The sequence below is a fragment of the Saccostrea cucullata genome, unplaced genomic scaffold, assembly GCF_032062105.1.
Source record: "Saccostrea cucullata isolate Sc308-1 unplaced genomic scaffold, CSIRO_AGI_Scuc_v1 ctg902, whole genome shotgun sequence".
NCBI classification, from domain to species: Eukaryota; Metazoa; Mollusca; class Bivalvia; order Ostreida; family Ostreidae; genus Saccostrea; species Saccostrea cuccullata.
The window spans coordinates 474,196-486,041 of record NW_026931814.1 but is presented as its reverse complement, the minus strand read 5'-3'; the positions used below and the strand labels follow the sequence as shown (position 1 = coordinate 486,041).

Genomic DNA, 11,846 nt, shown 5'->3' with positions numbered 1-11,846 from the left:
TAATTTGAAAACTGTCATTATCAATCAAGAACGAATAAAAATTTTAAAAGATGTAAATGGCTTCAAACATGATATTGATTCTTTTTTTTTCACAGGCACAGCTCGAATGGACCCGAAATCTAACGGCAGGATAAGTGCCCTTTCCTTTGGTTACATAATAATCACCAACACAATAGGAGCTGTCATTGCTATCCTGTTATTCCTTATCATTCAGCCGGGTAAAGAATCACTTAATGAAACTTTACTCCTTGATATTCATTTCCTATTTAATCAAGTGCTAGTTTTTAAAAGTCTCATTTGTAAATTATATATATATATATATATATATATATATATATATATATATATATATATATATATATATATATATATATATATATATATATATATATATATATATAAAGCACTAAAAACCAACAACACTGTATATCCTAAATGTCGGATCTACCAAGTAGATACAAGGTCACGGATGGAAATTTATATAAAGCACTAAAAATGACCAACGACACGAACAATAAAAATTGTCAAATTTTCGGGACGCCCTGTCCCTTCCTCAGGACAAAGAAAAAAGTTAAAAAGTCATAAGAACAAAAGGAAAAAGAGAAACAAAAACAACTAGCACTACTACTAAACTACTAAACACTAGATATTTACATACTTAATTACATGATGAATTGGAAATTTTTAAGAACACTAATAAAGAAAGAAATCCGGACCGCTATGAAATGCGTCCGGTCTATCGGGTATACTCGGGTGAAGTGCGATTTACATGATTGAACGAATTAATTATGCTAATTAATTACGACAATCAGTAAATCGTACATTGTTTTATTCTCTCAAAATGGCGTAACTTTACTCAATAAAGAATAATCGAAAAAGATAATATAGCAGGGATATTTAAACATATGAATTATGATCAATTATAAATTTTGAAATATTTAAGGACTTATTACCGGGAAAAAATAATTAACAAAGGCGAAAGCAATACATAGTTATGAGAGTTGTTCGAGAGTTGGTGACGCAAATTAACTGTAGAGTTTACACTAAATTGAGAGAATAATCTTGTTTAGTATCATCAGGAATTGGGTCTAGTTTACGTTCATTCTGGTGAAGTCATTTAGTTTGTTAATACCATTAGGGCGGAATGACTTCAATCTGTGCATCCAGAACTTTTCTTTGCTTTTTCTCTGAGCATCTGTCCATCTTGGGTTATGGTCAATCACCACTACTGTCATGTCCTCCCATTTGTGACCCTCAAGGTTGAAATGTTCCCCAACGGGTTCATTGAGTTTTTTGGTCCTAATGGTCGAACGGTGGTTGTTGACTCTCCTGCGGAGATCTCCTGTTTCACCAATATACTGTTTGGAGCAAACTTTGCAACTGATGAGATAAATGCAGTTGTCAGTATGACAGGACAAATTCCCTAGTATTTTGTAGCTGCGGCCTGTAACAGGGCTGTTAAAACTGTCTGTGTCAGTGCTGTGCTTACAAAGAAGACATCTTCTGTCAGAGCAAGTTTTAAAGCCCCCGTTAGGTAATGGGTTGTCCAGTCTGGTTCTTACTACCATGTCCTTTAGGTTCCTTGGGCGTCTGTATGCAGCCAGTGGGGGTTCCTTAAAGACCTCTGCCATTCGTTTGTTTGAATGGAGAATTGGTAGGTTCTTTTGAAGGATACCGCTAAGGTTCTTAAGGATGGGATGGTATGTGGTTACCAGAGGGACCCTGCCGCTATTGTCTTTCTCCTTGTAGCGTAATAGGTTTTGCCTGTCATGTCCCGCCATCTCATCAATAGCTGTTTGTACGGTGCGGGCATTGTAGCCTCTTTTGCATAAGTGGGACTTAAGAAGACCACTTTGCTCCTGATATAAGGCAGGGGACGAACAGATGCGTCGAATTCTGGTGGCTAGACCCTTAGGCACTCCCTTAAAAGTGTGTGGGGGATGACAGCTAGAGGGCATAAGATATAGGTGGGAGTCTGTGGGTTTGGTGTGGAGACTGAATTCGATTTCACCATCAATCAGGGTAGATGTAGTATCTAGGAATACGTTTTTCGAATTAGATACGTCTACTGTAAATTTGATCGATTGATGGAAGGTGTTGGCAAACGTAATGAATGCCTCGAGGCTCTCGCGACATTCCACCCACTTCATCTCTATATCGTCTATGAAACGCAACCAGCTATGGGGCCTAAATGGTGCTTGAAGTAACAAGTTGCGTTCCAGTCTTCCCATGAAGACATTGGCATAAGACGGTGCCATTTTCGTACCCATAGCAGTGCCATTAACCTGCAGGTAATGTTCTCCATTAAACATGAAGTTGTTGAACTTGAGAACATGTTCAAAGAGCTTAGCAAGGGACTCTGTAGAAGGAATTTGTATGGATCTACTATCCCAGACTTCTTTACAGGCTTCGATACCCTCATCGTGTGGAATATTGGTGTACAAAGATGTGACGTCCATAGTCACGAGGAGGGTATGATTTCGGAGGCCAGTAGAGGGCGTCTTGTTAATGTAGTCCGTGGTATCCTTGAGATAGGATGGCAAATTCTCTACGTGTGGACGGAGATGTAAATCAATGAATTCAGAAATTTTCTCCGTGGGGTGTCCAATTGCGCTGACTATGGGGCGACCTGGCATGCCTTCTTTGTGTATTTTAGGAAGCAGATAGAATTGTCCTGGTCTACAGTCATTAGGATTTAAGGTCTCATAGACGTTGATACCAATCTCATTTTTCTCAAACATATCGTCAAGAGTTTTGGTAATGGCGGTGGAGAATTCTTTAGTAGGGTAGAGTCCAGTTTCTTATAGAAACGTTCGTCTGAGAGTTGTCTTTGGGCCTCCGCCATGTAAGTCTCTTTATCCGTTACTACAACTGTAGAGCCTTTGTCTGCTTTCTTGATTACAATGTCATCCCGATTTTTTAATGATTGTATGGCAGATCTCTCTTCCTTACTCAAATTGTCGGGAGTCTTGTCTGGCATTGAAAGGAGCTTCTCTATGTCTGACTCAACGGCGTCAATATACGACTCAAGCGCGCCGCACTTGCCTGGTGCAGGTTCCCAGTCACTCTTGAGCTTATAGAGTTTGTGTTCCTCTAGATCGTGTAAATCTGGCTTGGAAGAGTCGTATGAATTTACTTCGGAGTCTTTTCTCGAGAAGTGTTCCTTCAAACGTAGTCTCCGGAAGAATGCTCGGGTGTCCTCTCTGACTTGTTTTTCGTCGACCTCATGTGGCGTGGGGCAGAAATTTAGCCCCTTGGAAAGAAGTGAGGTCTCCGATTCGGAGAGAGGAGCACTAGATGTATTGAGCACTGGGCAGACGTCAGGAGTTTATATGGGTCCGTCCCTCGCGATTGTCTTAATGCGTTTGAAGCGTCTCGAGCGGGGTTTGCGTGTTTTGTTAACTCTGACCTCTGACCAGTTGTTCCTAGACTGTGGAACACTGTCGCGGAGAAATTTCTTTTTTTGAGTCTTGTTGACTTTATTTGTCAGGGCCATATTATAGGTGTCTATAATATTATGGGCTTCATCAAGATCGGCCTGGGACATGATATCGTTGAGGGATGATTCTAAGGACTTGATCTCACTCTTCAATTGTCCTAACTTGTGGATATCCCAAGAAAGACAGAGTGACATCAATTGTTTAGAACATCTCCTTGTAATAACGTCCCAGCGTTCCTGAAAGCGTTTGGAGATTGGCCCTATGTTAGGTGTAACATTTATCTGAAAGCCTTTCGGAATAATGTCACACTCTAAGTAGGTCTGTAAATTGGAGAACCGGTGTTCAGTTTTTATTGATTTTTTATGTTCTTTCTTTAGAAGTTTAAATGTTGGGTTATCTTTAATAGACATATTTGAAAGGAAATTAGAATTGCCAAAATAATAAGACTATTTTAAGTTTTTAGTCGTATGAAGTCGAAAGATTCAACGAACGATTGTTCTGTATTCTAAAGGATTTCGTAGATAACTCGTGCACAAATTCAAAAATATTAAAAACAAACGGTACGTGAGTAAAAATCGAAAGGGAAAAGTGGAAAGAACTTATTTGCAAAAGTTGGAAACAAAATAAATAGTAAAAAACGTCAAATGATGAAAGACATGACCCAAGGAACCTAAAGGACATGGTAGTAAGAACCAGACTGGACAACCCATTACCTAACGGGGGCTTTAAAACTTGCTCTGACAGAAGATGTCTTCTTTGTAAGCACAGCACTAACACAGACAGTTTTAACAGCCCTGTTACAGGCCGCAGCTACAAAATACTAGGGAATTTGTCCTGTCATACTGACAACTGCATTTATCTCATCAGTTGCAAAGTTTGCTCCAAACAGTATATTGGTGAAACAGGAGATCTCCGCAGGAGAGCCAATAACCACCGTTCGACGATTAGGACCAAAAAACTCGATGAACCCGTTGGGGAACATTTCAACCTTGAGGGTCACAAATGGGAGGACATGACAGTAGTGGTGATTGACCATAACCCAAGATGGACAGCCGCTCAGAGAAAAAGCAAAGAAAAGTTCTGGATGCACAGATTGAAGTATTGTTTAATATTTTTTCCGCCCTAATGGTATTAACAAACTAAATGACTTCACCAGAATGAACGTAAACTAGACCCAATTCCTGATGATACTAAACAAGATTATTCTCTCAATTTAGTGTAAACTCTACAGTTAATTTGCGTCACCAACTCTCAGGAGGTCTAAATATACTATCTTTTTACAACTCTCATAACTATGTATTGCTTTCGCCTTTGTTAATTATTTTTTCCCGGTAATAAGTCCTTAAATATTTCAAAATTTATAATTGATCATAATTCATATGTTTAAATATCCCTGCTATATTATCTTTCTTCGATTATTCTTTATTGAGTAAAGTTACGCCATTTTGAGAGAATAAAACAATGTACGATTTACTGATTGTCGTAATTAATTAGCATAATAAATTCGTTCAATTATGTAAATCGCACTTCACCCGAGTATACCCGATAGACCGGACGCATTTCATAGCGGTCCGGATTTCTTTCTTTATTAGTGTTCTTAAAAATTTCCAATTCATCATGTAATTAAGTATGTAAATATCTAGTGTTTAGTAGTTTAGTAGTAGTGCTAGTTGTTTTTGTTTCTCTTTTTCCTTTTGTTCTTATGACTTTTTAACTTTTTTCTTTGTCCTGAGGAAGGGACAGGGCGTCCCGAAAATTTGACAATTTTTATTGTTATTAAAAGATTTTTGCGTGTCGTTGGTCATTTTTAGTGCTTTATATATATATATATATATATATGTATATATATATATATATATATATATATATATATATATATATATATATATATATATATATATATATATATATATATATATATATATATGGAGTCAAAGTCATTTTTCTTTCATCAAGGTAAAGATCTGGAGATTTAAAATTAAATTCCATGAATAAGCATCAGATTATAGCGATACGCGATACTATACAGACAGACATTGAGACTAGTGATATGTTTGCCGACATGATCAGGTATAACTCAAAAGTATCATTTCTGGAGATTTCTCATTAATGACAAACTAAATACTGCAGAAATATCTTCCTCTATTTACTTCATTATATGACAAACTAAATAGAACGTTAAAACACTCTCTGAAATATCTATTTAAAAATATATTTTATACTGTATTTATTTATTATAATCATTTACATTATAGTCTATAAAAATGCTGAATTTCCAAAGTATAGTGTTTATAAGTTTACTATCAAGTAGTTGGGCAAAATCCTAAGCTGAAATAAATAAATGTTTAATATTTTTTCCAGAAATCTATTTCCTGATAATTTGGTTACCGCTTGTTTCCAGAAGGTAAGGATCGATCGTTATTAAAGCAACATATATTCTTAAAATAATTTTTAAAGCAGTACATTTTTTTGTTAAAAATTTGACATTTAAATAGATTTTTATGAAATCTATAGATAACGAACAGAAATATGTTCTAAACTTTAGTCAAACAATACAAAATTTGAGCAGAACACATTTGGACTGAAAACATCCGAGGTGGGATTAGATGCCATGAATATATGCAAGCATTCCCTATATGCCCGTGTCATGATCGGATATACAGAGTAATCTATTGATAAAGAGTGAGAAATAAGTAAATGATTTTTCTTATTGACAAAAAAAGATCTTACCTTTTTTATCCTGGATTCTTGTTGCAGACTCAGACCAAATACTCCCAATCTACACGAGTTTTGATGATGAATGGGACCAATAGTTCGGTAACAGTTGCTCATAAATCTGTTTCCTCCACAGGAGGTCTAAATATACTAGGTACGTACAAAGAGATTAACAGTATAAATTTAAATACATTTATTTCTCAATGCACAAAAGACAAATAACTGGAGACAGTTGTACAGAAAGCTGACAAAAAAAAAAACCAGACAAGATCACGATGTAAACAAAATAAAATTACAGCAAAGCAAGGTTTGTTTTGTCAGGACTACATAATGATTGTAGATCTATTTTGCTTTCATACCTTTATATTTTAGGCCTTATCATTGCCTGAACTGTTTTTGGTATCACGGGCAGTAAGCTAGGAAAACGTGCGGACCCATTCACAGAATTATTTGAAACCATATCCATCATTGTCATCCATCTCTTAAATTGGATTATTTGGTGAGTTAATTTAATTTCCATTAATACTCAAGTTTTAAACAGCTCCTGTAAATCAATTATGAAAAGATTAAAATATACAGTTACGTTTAATGTGTAAATACAAAAATTTTGCAATTAATTTTAACGAGGCCGAGTCTAATTCGAGTGCGCATCACTTTGCGCACCTTTTTAATTTCATGCAGTCATTAATTATCTTAATTTTAATACAAAATTAACATTATTTGTAACTCCTACTGATCTGAAAATGTGATTTTACAACAATTATTGGAAAAATAACGTTGAAATGGCTCTAACAACGTCACCATAGATACATATTTTTACCGTAATATGGCAATTTTAGAGGTATTTGGCTTCGACCTAGACCAATCGAGATGGTGAACTTTTTTGAAATTTCACAATTTGGTGACTTTTTACATTTACTTTCATTTGCTTGAATTAAAAAGAAATCCCTGGGGCAGAAGCACAAAAAATATTGAAAAAATGTAATAATTTGGCGATTTTCCAACAAATTCCCATAGGGTCCAGTAGTAAAGTTTGACAACATTTAATATGGCCCACTAAGAAATCGGGGTGGTAAACATTCGATTTTTTAATCCTAAAACAATTTATATAACAGTTAAAATTAATTATAAAAAATTATCAAAATCCCTAGGGCAGAAATTATTAGACTCGGCCTCGTTAAGCTGACTCACCAATAATTCAGAATCGTTTTGGAACATGAAAATTATAAGACTATTCATAAAATATTAATTACCTGCTTCCCAATTTATTTGTTTAATTCATGTGATATCTACATAAGATTTACATTATAAGGATATGAGCAGGACGCAACCTGTGTTATATGTTCTATGATGTTTCAGGATGACCCCCGTAGGAGTGGCAAGCCTTATTGCTACAGCAATTCTGAAAGCGTCTAATATAGAAAACGTCTTCAGCAGCCTAGGAATGTTTGTTCCCCCCCCCCCTGGCTCATTCTGTTGGAATCATTTTTCATCAGTTGGTCCTCATTCCGATTACTTATTTCATAGCTACCAGGAAAAATCCTTTCCTCTTCCTTGGCGCCTGTCTCCGACCCTGGTTAACTGTATTTGGGCCGCCGAGCACGTACGTTCCTCACATTTATTTTTGAATGTATAAATGTAGCTAAAAAATCTGCAGTTTTCGTGGACTTCGTCAAGCATTCATTAATTGTGAACTCGATTCGTTTCTTGAACCCTCCCGTGCAAAGAGAGGATACTCATAAGTTGAGATTTCAAGTTGTGTTTTTTTTAAATCGGATCACAGGTGCGAAATAATGTTGAACTGTCTCCCAGTAAATAATTTTATATGCATTGAAAAAACATATGAATTTTACCTTGATCAATTTATAAGTTGTTCTGCTTTTTTAATGTCTTTTATTAGGATATAGATTTTATATGTTCGTTTATGTACTATCTTTTCAAGAATCGAACAGAAATATATTTATATGTAAGTGCATTGTGTGATGATTTAAACCCATAAGTATTTTGAAGATTGTTATCTTTAAGAATTTTTTTTAAAATGTGTACATTTGTATATGAATACGAAAAGTACAGTGTATATAACATTTTTCTGGTATTATTAGTGCAATTGGTATACCAGAAATGCTGAAAACACTGGATGTTAAGCTACATATCGATACCAGAATATCTAATTTCCTTGTTCCTGTTGGAGCTGCTTTGGAGAGATTGGGAAGCTGTTTATTTATCTGTTTATCTGCCTTGTTTTTGGTACAGTTAGAAGGAATGTCATTAGGGGCCTCTAAGATACTCTTAATTGGGTAAATATAAACGTATTCTTTATCTTGGTGATGACTATATTAATCTTGTGAAAAGAATTTGAAATATTTGGTAATTTTCACAGCTTTGGTTATAAGAAAACAAGACAAACTGCTGATGAGTTAAACAGTTTCAGAAAAGCGTCACATTGTTCTTATTAGAATATATTAAAAGATTTTTGCAATTGACTTTTTTCTTTCATCTAAATCAACAAATTAAACTAAGTTTGGTTTCGGCTACACGTACCTTAATGTACAGGAATAACACGTTTTTTGTTTTAAGGTTGTTGTCTTCCGTGGGCTCCCTGGCTGTTCCCTCCGTCCCCAGTGCCAGCATTGTCTCTGTCCTAGTCGTCCTGTCTTCATTAGATGTTCAAGTTCATAACATAGGTCTTCTAATGGCACTGGAATGGTACAAGTAAGTAAACTTTAAAATATAAGATTTTCCAACATTTTAAATTAAATCACATTTGACTGAAACAAAATGCAATTTTCCTTTTCTTAATTCAATTAAAATTCAAATTCTTTCTTAATTCAATCAAAAATTAAATCAACATTTGCGATAACCATACCTTTTTGTTGTAAATAGTGACCGTATCCGGACTACAAGCAACACAATGACCATTATAATCGGCGCCGTGGTTATAGACGGACTGTGTAGCTCTAGTCTGAAGTCAGCTGAGGACAACAGCCTCAAGGAATCTCCAACAATGGAGTCAGAGGTCAAAATAAACACTCAGAACAACACAGCAAGGACAGCCGAGGTCAATGTCAAAATGGACAACGAAACTGCCTCCACGAGGTTTTAGAGCTAATTTTGTATGTGAAACGAATAAAAAACTAGGAGATTTATTGTTCACAGAACAATAAGAGATTTTTCCACCTTCTTTGAATTTCAATTTTGTTTTATATCTGACTCCTTAAAATTAAATTCCATGAATAAGAAACCAAAATTATCTTTAAAGAAAAAATAGAAAAAAAATGAAAATAAAAAAATTGAAATGACCTTGACCTTTGACCTTGAAAAATGTTCAAGGTCAAGGGTCACAATGCAATTGACGCCATGCTTCTACGACTTATATTTTTTAAGTTGTAAGGTTTAATAGTAAGTACAAAGACGTTAAAGGGCAATAACTCATATAAGGGGTCATCAGATCCTTTAGCACTTATACAGTGAAGTTATGCCTCAAGATCCTGAAGACATTGGTGAAGGTTTCAGGTCTCAACAGTCTACAGTTTCCGAGGAGTAGTGATTACAATGTTTTTTGCACAAGGGGCAATAACTTTTAATAGGGTCAATCTTAGGGAACAAAAATGAAATATTTAAAATAGTTTTAAGAGTACATACTATTGATGCAAAGACATTTAGTATATGTTAAAAGACAAAAAAGATATAAAAAGAACTTAATTTCTCAAATTTGGAATGACCTTTGAGCTTTGCATTATTTTCATGATCAAAGGTCAGTGAATCTTATGCTGTTGGTTCCATGTCTCTATCACTTTTCGTTTAGAAAATTTTTAATTACATCTAAAATTAAAAAAAGTTTCAGGGGCAACAACTCATTGAAGGGGTCAACAAATACTTTCAAATGAATAGATTCCAGAGTCCTTTCAACTAGTCGAAGACTTCAGTGAAGGTTTCATATTTCTACGGTTTACGGTTTCAAAGGAGTAGCGATAACAAGGTTTTTCTTACCAAGGGCCATTACTTTTACTAACGTCAATCTTAAGGGATATGAATTAAATCTTTAAAATAGTTTAAAGAGTACATATTAATGATGCTAAGACAGTTTGTATATGTTAAAAGACAAAAAAGATATAAAAAGAGCTTAATTTCTCAAATTTGGAATGACCTTGACCTTTGACCTTTACATTAATTTCATGATCAAAGGTCAATGAATCTTATGCAGTTGGTCCCATGTCTCTATCACTTCTCGTTTTGAAAATTTTTAATAATTTCTAAAATTAAAAAAGTTTCAGGGGCAATAACTCATTGAAGGGGTCTATGAATACTTTCGCAATGAATAGATTCCAGAGTCTACTAATTAGTCGAAGACTTTAGTGAAGGTTTCGTATTTCTACGGTTTACGGTTTCGAAGGAGTAGCGATAACAAGGTTTTCGTGCAAGGGGCAATAACTCCGAAAGGGGTCATAGGTCATACGTGTGGGTCAAATTTGTTCATAACTTTTAGTCTTCGAGTATCATGAACACAAAAGTTTTTCGATAAGTCTTTCAAAAGTCCATAGCGGAAAAATAATAATAACTAGGAGACTTATTGTTCACAGAACAATAAGAGGTCTTTCCACCTTTTGAATTTCAATTTCATTTAATATTTATCTATTTAAAATTAAATTTCATAAAAAAGAAACCAGGAATGGCTTAAAAGAAAAAAAAAATGAAAATGAATTTTTTTTTTAGGTGACCTTGACCTTTGACCTTCAAGTCATATTCAAGGTCAAAGGTCAAGGGTCACATTGTAATTAACCCCATGTCTCTATGACTTATAGTTTTAAAGTTATAAGGTTTAATATTAAGCACAAAAGCATTTAAGGGCAGTAACTCATTCAAGGAGTAACCAGATCCTCTTGCGCTTGAACATAAAAGTTTTGCCTAAAGTCCCATAAGACATTAGAGAAGGTTTCATGTCTTTACGGTTTACAGTTTTGAAGCAATAGCAATAAAAAAAAATTTCGCACAAGGGGCAATAACTTTTAATAGGTTCAATCTTAAGGGATGAGAATGAAATCTATGACACAGTTTTAAGAGTACATATTAATGATGCATAGACATTAAGCATATGTTGAAAGACAAAAGAGATATAAAAAGAGCTAAATTTGTAAGTTTTGGAATGACCTTGACCTTTGACCTTTACATGAATTTTAAGCCCAAAGCTCAATGAATCTTATGCAGTTGGGTTCATGTCTCTATACCTTCTCGTTTTGAAAATTTTTAATTATTTGTAAAATTCAAAGATTTTCAGGGGCAATAACTCATTGAAGGAGTCACCGAAGACTTTCGCAATGAATAGATTCCAGAATCCTCTCAATTAGTCGAAGACTTTAGTGAAGGTTTCATATTTGTACGGTTTATGGTTTCGCAGTAGTAGCGATAACAAGGTTTTCCGCACAAAGGGCGATAACTTTTAATAGGGTCAATCTTACGGAAAACAAATTGAATCTTTTAAATAGTTTTAAGAGTACATATTAATGATGCTAAGACAGTTTGTATATGTTAAAAGACAAAAAAGATATAAAAAGAGCTTAATTTCTCAATTTTGGAATGACCTTGACCTTTGACCTTTACATGAATTTCAATCAAAGGTCAATGAATCCTATGCAGTTGGTCGCATGTCTCTATCACTTCTCGTTTAAAAAATTTTTAATTATTTCTAAAATT

At 34.6% G+C, this 11,846-nt stretch overlaps 1 pseudogene; it reads left to right on the top strand.

Moving 5' to 3' along the window:
- The first annotated feature begins 5,461 nt into the window (after positions 1 to 5,461).
- On the top strand, positions 5,462 to 9,282 carry LOC134233600 (excitatory amino acid transporter 2-like; annotated as a pseudogene).
- Positions 9,283 to 11,846: the final 2,564 nt, after the last annotated feature.